The following is a 9459-nucleotide window of genomic DNA, read 5'->3' on the forward strand; positions in this document are numbered from 1 at the left end:
ACAAATGCACTGCCTACCACAATTGTACACCCTATTTTGCTACCGTCACAGGTCAAGTGCACATGTTTGCAGTTTATATATGTATACATTTTCACTAAAAACATATTTTCCAAAATTGTTGTTTTGTGTTGTTTTGATTTGCATTTTCATTTCCCTCCAGTTCAGTTTATAGATTTTAACTGAGTTTCTTTGAGTATAGCTGTACAAAACACCCAAGATAGGCAGAATCGATTAGGAATTCTTCATTAAACCCAATTCATCATTCATCATTGGCCTGGCATGCAATTAATGAATTGAATGGACAGTGAATACAGCTGTCTGTAGATGAATTGTCTGATTGTGTTGTCATTCAAGACTAAATAAAAAATGTAAGATGTCAAAGCAGACCCCTCCTACACTCACAAACACTGCCAAGGACTACAGTAACACCAACAGCAAGATTACCTTACCCTACTGGATTGCTACAGTATTACAGAGAAACTGGCCCAAAAATGTTTTCTTCTGATATGGGCGAATTGAAGAAATCCAAATGCAAATAATAAAATCCATCTAGCAAAATAAACAGGCTTTTAAAATGGAGGAGAAAAGGCTTTCCATATCTTTTGTTGTCAACATCAAAGGCCATCTGTCCAATCAAAAGTTTTTTTTATGTAAATTTATTTGTCATTTGCTACATGCCAGCCAAATTAGGCAAGAGATGTCCATGTGGACAGGCTGCATGACATATCTTTATCTTTATAAACCATGGATAAAACAGTGCAATGTAAAAAGAAAATATGACTACATTAAATATGGGTTCACTAAAATAATCATTGTTTGCACCAAACCGCAGTGTATTTTGGGGTAAATTATTGCCTGCTATGAGCATGGAACAATCTAAATTTAAGTTTCAATGCAATGGTGTAGAAGCCTTTTTTTTTCTTTTTTCATTCATCATTTTGCATATTGTTAGTCCTATGTATGATAACAGAACAGTTTTCACTTGACATTCTCCAACTCCAGCTGTGAACCAGTTTAGAGCCACTATAGTTATAGGCTGCTAGCACTGGAAAACTGTAGCAAATACTTTATATCAACTATCAAAATGACAATATAGAATAACTTTCTTTCATATGGACTTTAAGTGTGGTGATCTAACCAAATTTTGGGGGATTACTCAAACTGAGACTCACTCAAATGTCGCCGATATAATGCTGTTTCTACCCACAGAATGAACTGAGCATTATGGGGAGGTGTGGCTTGGTGGTTAAAGACCTGAGCGGGTTACCCACATTTGATCACACAAAGGTTGAAGATTTTACCTTAATTAAATACCTTAACACAGGCGACTTTGTGTGAAGTCATGAAAATACATTTCATTAAAGTGGGAACCAGATCCAACCAAGGGGACTCTTGCCAGTAAACAACTATTAAAAAAAAAGAAAAAGAAAAAAAAGAGAGACAGCATAGCAACAGCCTGACAACCCCAACAACATCATGTCATCATGGTAGCAACTTCTGGATGGACAAGCACCATCCAGAAGCATGTAAAAACCTACTTCATCTATTCTTTAGTTCTTCTGGTGTACTCTTTAGCCAGCTGCATATCTGTGCACAACCACAAGGGGATGTTTTATTTTGTCTCCACAGCGCAATTGCACTGGGATCTCTCTCTCTCATCTCTGCTAATAGAAGACAGGTTATGTCTTTTTCGCTAATCTGTTCAAGGACAACACTAAAGCCACTGTCCTCTCTGTCTTTGTGCAAATAGTATCTATTTTGCCCCCTGCCAGTTTATGTTTTCTGATAATTTTACATTCAAGGGGAAATTTACAGCCAGACAGTCATTAATATGTTATCAGGTGAAATGCTACCGCAAGAAGTAGCTATTTGTAAATCCTGAGCAAAAAGAAACAAAATATTTTTCTTGTTAAAATATTTCTTAAATAGCACAATGTATGACAGGTTAATAGGATAACCTGTTGGAATTATGCCAAGTTATCAGGCTAATTAATTACCTTAAATATATAGCTTTGATTATATAACATAGGCCTAATATAGAGATTAACATTTCATGCTTTTGAAAAAATATATATACATACATATATATATATATATATATATATATCTATATATATATATATACACACACACACACACACACATTAGGCTCACTTAGGCAGCATTAGGCAGAAAAGTAATATGGTGAAAATATTATTACATTTAAAATAACTGTTTTCAATTTTCATATATAAAATGTATTGTATTTCTGTGATCATCTGTGTATTTTTATTATCATCATGTTGAAAATAGTAATATTTTCTGGAAACCATGATACATTTTATTTCCATGATACATTTTATTTCATATCTTAATAAATATATAGCTCAAACGAACACTATCTGAAATTGAAATTTTGGTAACACTTTGCAATAAGGTTCATTAGTTAACATTATTTAACTATAGTTAACATTTTTCAACATTTATATATACATTACATCAACTATATACATGTATAATGACCTCCAGTGTCGTTTTTACTTCAGTTGGTAGCTAATCATTTTCAGCCACAAGAGGGCATCACTGAGCTGTTCTAAAGTAGATTAACATGTAGTGTTACAGGAGGAGGACTGTGGTGTGGTGTGTTAAATAAAATCTGGTCCATGTGTGCGCGGGCGCGCGCTTCCTGGAGAAATGCCCATATAATGAATCCCACTCTCGTCTACGTCAGGAAGAGCCACGAGTTAGTAGAAATAATTATTTAACATTGTAAAAATTCTGAATGCATTAAACAGCATTGCTAATATGTGCTAATATCATATTTCTATTTTCAGAATTAGGTTGTTTTTATTTTGTCAAAATACAAAATACACACACATGGACCAAACTCTTTTTTTTACTTTTTTTTTTTTACCATATTCATATTTCTGTGTAAGGTTTGTGCAGGTTAAATGTGTACATTGATGATGGGGCCACATATACAGTACAGACCAAAGGTTTGGACACACCTTCTCATTCAAAGAGTTTTCTTTATTTTCATGACTATGAAAATTGTACATTCACACTGAAAGTATCAAAACTATGAATTAACACATGTGGAATTATATATGGAATTATATACATAACAAAAAAGTGTGAAACAACTGAAAATATGTCATATTCTAGGTTTTTCATCACTCTCCTTCTTGGTCAAATAGCCCTTGATGCCTTCAGTGTGACTCTACAATTTTCATAGTCATGAAAATAAAGAAAACTCTCTTGAATGAGAAGGTGTGTCCGAACTTTTGGTCTCTACTGTATATATAATTAGTATTTTTTTTTTATTGTCTATTTGATTTTTCAATGACTTCTGGACTTCAAGCCTTCTTTTACCTCAGTTGCATGTGTTGTGCTGTATGAATTGTAGATGGATTTGTGAACTGAGAAATAAAATTGAACAGAAATAAACATGGACTCATAATGATGATGAACAGAAAAGGAAATATTGCATATAAAATGATATCAAAGTATGAACTAACTTGTGCAATTCAGTAAATATTCTTAAGTGACCCTAAATCAATCACAAAAAATGGCTCATTTTCCAAAAAAGTATATGTCGCACATCCTTTCATTATAATATAACATTGTTTCCTCCTCAAATGGGTAGTTAACATCTTCAGTATTATAGAAATGTATCATGTGATGTTTTTAATTTATGGCATGGAACCTTGCACAATGCATATATTCAAAAACGGTCCCAGTCACCTTTGCTATTCCAAATGTAGTTCCACACAGGTGAAACTAACATTTATTAAGCTAAACGAAAGGCTGAGAAGTGAAATGGGTTAATGAACTGTCTGTTTCTTAATACTGTCAGATCTAACAGCTCCTTTTGACATCCTATGGTTTTTGGGCCCCCTGAACAACATATTGACTTGGTCCATTTTCCTATTGCTCTGAATTGATCTATTACTTGTAGTTCTGCATTTTGATGTAGATACACATTTCTGTCAGCTGCAACAGTTTTTGCAGTTGATACGCACTGAATCATGATTCTGCAGAGACAAAGAACAAAAAATCGCAGAAGGCTAAGCTAGCAATAGAATTTAAGCATTAGTAATGAGTCTCAAAAAGGTCATTTCATCATAACTTGAACTGACATTTGAAGCACGGCAATTAAATATAAAAATCTTTCTGAATGACCTTGTTATATGGAAGATTAACTGGAATAAGTGTCAGAAAAAAAGCTAGATGTGGATGATATTTGAAATGCATTGAAAGTACAGTTTTGACGATGTATTTAATGTATTCAAAGGCATTGTTTCAAAGAAAAAGCTTCTTTTGGTTTTCTTCTACTAAATACTGGCTCAAGCCTTTGCTCAACTGCTCAGCAAAAGCAAAATAATAATTACTACACAACGTGAAAGAAGCAAAGCAGACTCCTTACAATAACTGAATTCATTTGTTTTTCTTTGTTGCAAATGTGTTCAATTTAGACTGTAATTAGTGTTTTATTCCCCTGGTGTCACAGGGAGATCTGTGCAACACAGTAATTGTGAGTCTCTGTGTTTTTGCTTGAGGGCACTTGATGTCAACAACATGGCATTTCTAAGTCCCACTTCTTTAAAGCTTTCAAACTAATGCTATTTATTTGTTCAGTAAATGTGCAACATTACAACACAGAACGCTCAAAGAAAATTTGTCTTGCTTTCTTAACTGCCCCATGTGTGAGACAGTGAGATTGAACTCCCTCTGTCTTTAAAGGAATAGTTCACCCCCAAAAAATGAAAAGTCAGTTGAAAATGTTTTCACTCTCAGGCCATCCAAGATGTAGGTGAGTTTGTTTCTTCATCACAGCAGACTTGCATGGAGAAATTAAGCATTATGTCAATCGCTCACCAGTGGATCCTCTAGTGAATGGGTGCCATCAGAATGTAAGTCAAAACAGCTAACAACATCACAATAATCGACACGACTCCAACAGTTAACATAGAAGTAAAATGCTGTGTTTGTAAGAAACAAATCCATCATTAAGATGTTTTAACTTATACAAGTCCATAATCCATAATAATGTTTCCTCCAGTGAAAATGTCTATCCCCTGGTGTCCTCTCACATCAAAATCCAGCAATACATTTTAGAACTGTTTTCACTTGTAAATAGTGTTTGTTCTGTGCATATGTCTCTCCTGATTCAGAGAAACGACTTTTTCACTGGAGAGAGAGTTAAAAACATCTTAATGATGGATTGGTTTCTTACAAACAAGCAGCTTTTCACTTTACAAGGAGTTTTTTGTGTTTTAATCAGTTGTTTGGACTCTCATTCTGATGGCACCCATTCACTGTAGAGGATCCAACTCTACCCACTCAGCATGTTTAAGCTGCAGCTGCACCATTATCTTCTCTGACAGGCTCACATCCCAATGACTATTTTCCCAAAAACCTCCCTGCAATGGCAGAAGAATTTGGAAAACAGATGAAAAATGCAATCCGCAAAAATGATTTCATTTGGTTCATCATAATAGCGGCTTTGCCTTTATGATTTCTGAAGAATGAAGCAGAACATCAATGTCAGCAAAGTGCAACAGAATAAGAAGAGAAAATTATTCACCAGGGGACTTTTAGAATACAACCTTGAGTCTGAAGTGGAGACAAAGTAAAGAAAGACTCAGAATGTGGCTGTTTATCATCCAAGGCTTCAAAGTAACAGTACATTAGACCACAGACAGGGATATAGACTATGAAGGACAAATGGCAAATACTTATTCTCAAATGGCCAGGCTGTTAGCTGCATTTCATTTCGGCATCTCCTGAAAGCTTTTGCACGTACTGTGAGAGATGTGCACTTTATCAGTGAGTTGCTGCAGTAGAACGCCTCTACGAATGTATTTAAAGGAAAATTTGCAGAGTTGCAGATTATGGGTATTTTCAAACAGCTTTAAGACATCCAAACAACAGCTAGGAGTATGAAAGCAGTTTGGCACTGCTTTGAGGTTTTACTGGCATAAATTGAAAAACATTTCTATGGTGGAGAGGAGAAAAATCTTTTAATAAATAAATAAACTTAATTTTTTACTCAGTGTCCTATCTCAGATATATCCACAAAACGTATTTTTATACAAATTTAACTCTCTTTACAGAAACAAATCCTTGAAACTCAAAAATCACATGAATAAAAAGGCTCAGAAAATAGTTGTATACTAGTTCCATTATATTTTCCAGTTCAGTGCATATATAAATTGGTTTTATTAAGTGAACTAAAAGTTCCAATAATGCCTGATAATCAACATAATAATAACACACATGGCAACACAGATCATGAATTAAATTCTCAAAACTGGACTTCCAATAAACCACATGAAGTTTCTTTCTAAAGAACTCTCTAAACACGATTTGAAGTAATACATAATTTCTATACCACTAGATGAACTGTAACAAGGAAATATTTTTTTCTTGATGATACCAACTGAGCTGTTTGTGTAAGTGTATGTAAACATGAATATCCCCAGCTGCTCTGTGTAGTCTATAGAGGGTATGTATTAAATGTTGTAACCACTAATTAGGCCTTATCTCAAAGCTTTTAGACAGCGAGCAAGATCATTCCGCCCACCACCTGACATCGCTCGAGCTGATATGAAGTACATCTTTTGCACTCTTCCAAAAAGACGCACAATTATACCAGTCATAGACTCTTCTTCTGCCTGTCACATACAACACATTCCTGACCTATTAATTACCGTACAAGTCTAATCTCCCAGCTATTAGGCCTTAATGTTAACATGGATCTGGTGAGCTGACAAGTGCTGAGACTTTTCATGCTGTTGGTTTGATTTGCTATCTAAAGCTGACTGTCTTTACAAAAACATGGACTGAGTTTCAACAGTGCAACCAGACAAAATGACAGGAGTAACGTTTAGATTTGGGATTTTAAAGAAGCACCACAGATGTCTCCTTCAAATTCAAGGCCTACATTTGTAGAACAATTAAGTTTCATTAACTAGTTGGTTCAAATGCAGAGATGTTTAGATCAGAAAGGTAATCTAGGTGCACGAATGTAAAAGCCAGAGTTAAGATGCATAATGCATGAGAATGACAGCAATACAACACTTCTCACACCTTCAGTCACTTGGATTTCTATAAATACTATTCCTCTTACACAAGACGTGTTGCCTTTGATAAGATGACATTCATCAAGCTGCAGCTGTGGAGCTTCAAAAAATGTAATTACGTTCAGTCAAAAATATTTCCCTTGCTAAACACTATCCTTCACTAAGCAGTGTATGGCAAAGAAAGAGTTCAGCTAAAAATGAAACATTTCTTTCCCAGACTGTATGCTGGTAATTTCTGTGGAACACAAAAGTAGACATTTTTAAACAATCATTACAAAGCTTTTGCTATTTAATGGTGCTTCACAGTGCTTCAAAAAGGGTCTAAAAAAAAAAAAAAACACTAAAAAGGCAAAAACTGAATTCAAACTTTGCAGTGCTGCAGGGGGCCACATGTTACACAAAGCATAGTATCAGAAAGCCCAGACAGTTCTAAATTGTGCAGTCATAAAGCAGGCTTTTGCATAGTAATGATGGTTGTTATGGAAAAATGTAATTTTGGAAATGAATGTAATTATAATTATATAATTTAAAAAAAATAAAATTTTTGGAATGGAAAAATATATTTTCTCCTACTCTCATGCAAGTGTGTGTGTGCATATTTTATATATATATATATATAAAATATATATATAAACACACACAGTTAGTTTTAAGAACTGTTTATTTTAAGGTTCTTTGAGTCTTTGGGGAAATTTTTTAATGTTTCTTTTATGGCATCAGTGTGGAACCCCTCTTTTGGAACCTTTATTCTTAAGAGTATATACATATCCATGACCAATATTTCTGTGGAATAGTCGGTTTCTATAACTTTTTGACTATCAGAAATTATGATTACAGAGTCTATACACTTTTTACCATATTTATATATTTTCTGTACAATTGTTGACTGCAACACCATTATTGAAGTAGAATTTTTCTCACCATTCTATTATTATTTTATCATCAGTTTCAAAATAAATAGTGGTTCAAATTCAGATCAAAGTATGCTTTCTCACTTTACATCATGAAACAGTTTTGTGTGTGTGTGTGTGTGTGTGTGTTTAAGTAGGTCGTTCCTGGACAGAATAAAACAAAAAACAAACAAAATCTGGTCAAAATCAAAGGTTTCTCCAAAAAAGTCCACTGTTCCCCGGTGCCAGCAGGGGGCGCACTTTAGCTGTCATTATGAAGCACATTGTAAAATCGTCATGATGAATCTCAGCCAATCTGACATTCTATCCTCTCAATCACAACCTACACACAGACTGAACTCAAACTCGAAGCGCATTCAGTCAGACTAAACTGATGTTTAAAAACGTAGAGACACACCACAGACCACAAGACAAATCTGAACATACAAAAACACCACTGGGACTTTCAGAGAACTTCTTCAATTTCGGAACATAGCCAACCATATCTGCATAGTCACATAAACTATTTCCTGCGTGTAGAAGGAACTACATTTATAGTACTTTTGTCCCTTTTGAAATATGATTAAAAATGTGATCATCAACCTCAAAACATCTTTTGTGTTTAATGGAAGAAAGTTATACATGGAAAAAAATAGTAATATGATTATGGAAGAAAATCTTACATGTGGGTGAGTAAACATTAAGAGAATTTTAAGTTTATGGTGAACTACTCATTTTAACCCTCTGGGCTTCTTCGCCCGAAAACGGGCGAAAACTTGAACGTTTTGAAATGTTTAATTTTTTTGCTTCATCGGATGGGTATGAAACTTGGTGACTTTTGTTGTATTACCTATATGAACACACAAAAAAATCAAGGAGATGATTCTGATATGTTAAAGGGTCGTAAAAAAAAAAGTCACACTTAGCTTCCTCCCGCCCGAAAACGGGCGACATAGGAAATGAATGGGAAATACGAAAAAATAGGAAAACTCAGAGAAACTTTTGGTGGTACAAGCTACAGATCAGCAACTGTGCTGAAAAAAAGTGTACAGCAATGAAGGGGTGACACTCTAGAACATCAAGAGTGCAAATAAGACCCCCCCCCCCCCCCCCACACACACACACACACACACATTGTGTTCCCTTTCTAACCAAATGCTATAGTTTGATTGTAATCATAATGCAAAACCTGATACTTATCTAAACATTTTTGTTAAGAAAATAAAGTAATCATCTTTTAGAATATCTAAATGTATATCTAAATAAAAAAAACGAATAAGATAGAGAAATCATGTCTAAAACAACAAAAGGAATCAAATAGCCTTTCTACATAGGATATATAGGAAGCTATAGACAGCCTACAGGCTGGTACAGGACATTACACAAAAGTGGCTATTTTTTAAAGCCACTAGATGAAGTTCTTCTCCTGGAACATTTTTTTTTTAGGCTGGCACTCTATTTTGATGTGAAATGCTGCATTTATTGAATTTTTTTTTTTAAATAAA

Source organism: Carassius carassius, chromosome 24 (genome assembly GCF_963082965.1).
Source record: "Carassius carassius chromosome 24, fCarCar2.1, whole genome shotgun sequence".
NCBI lineage: Eukaryota > Metazoa > Chordata > Actinopteri > Cypriniformes > Cyprinidae > Carassius > Carassius carassius.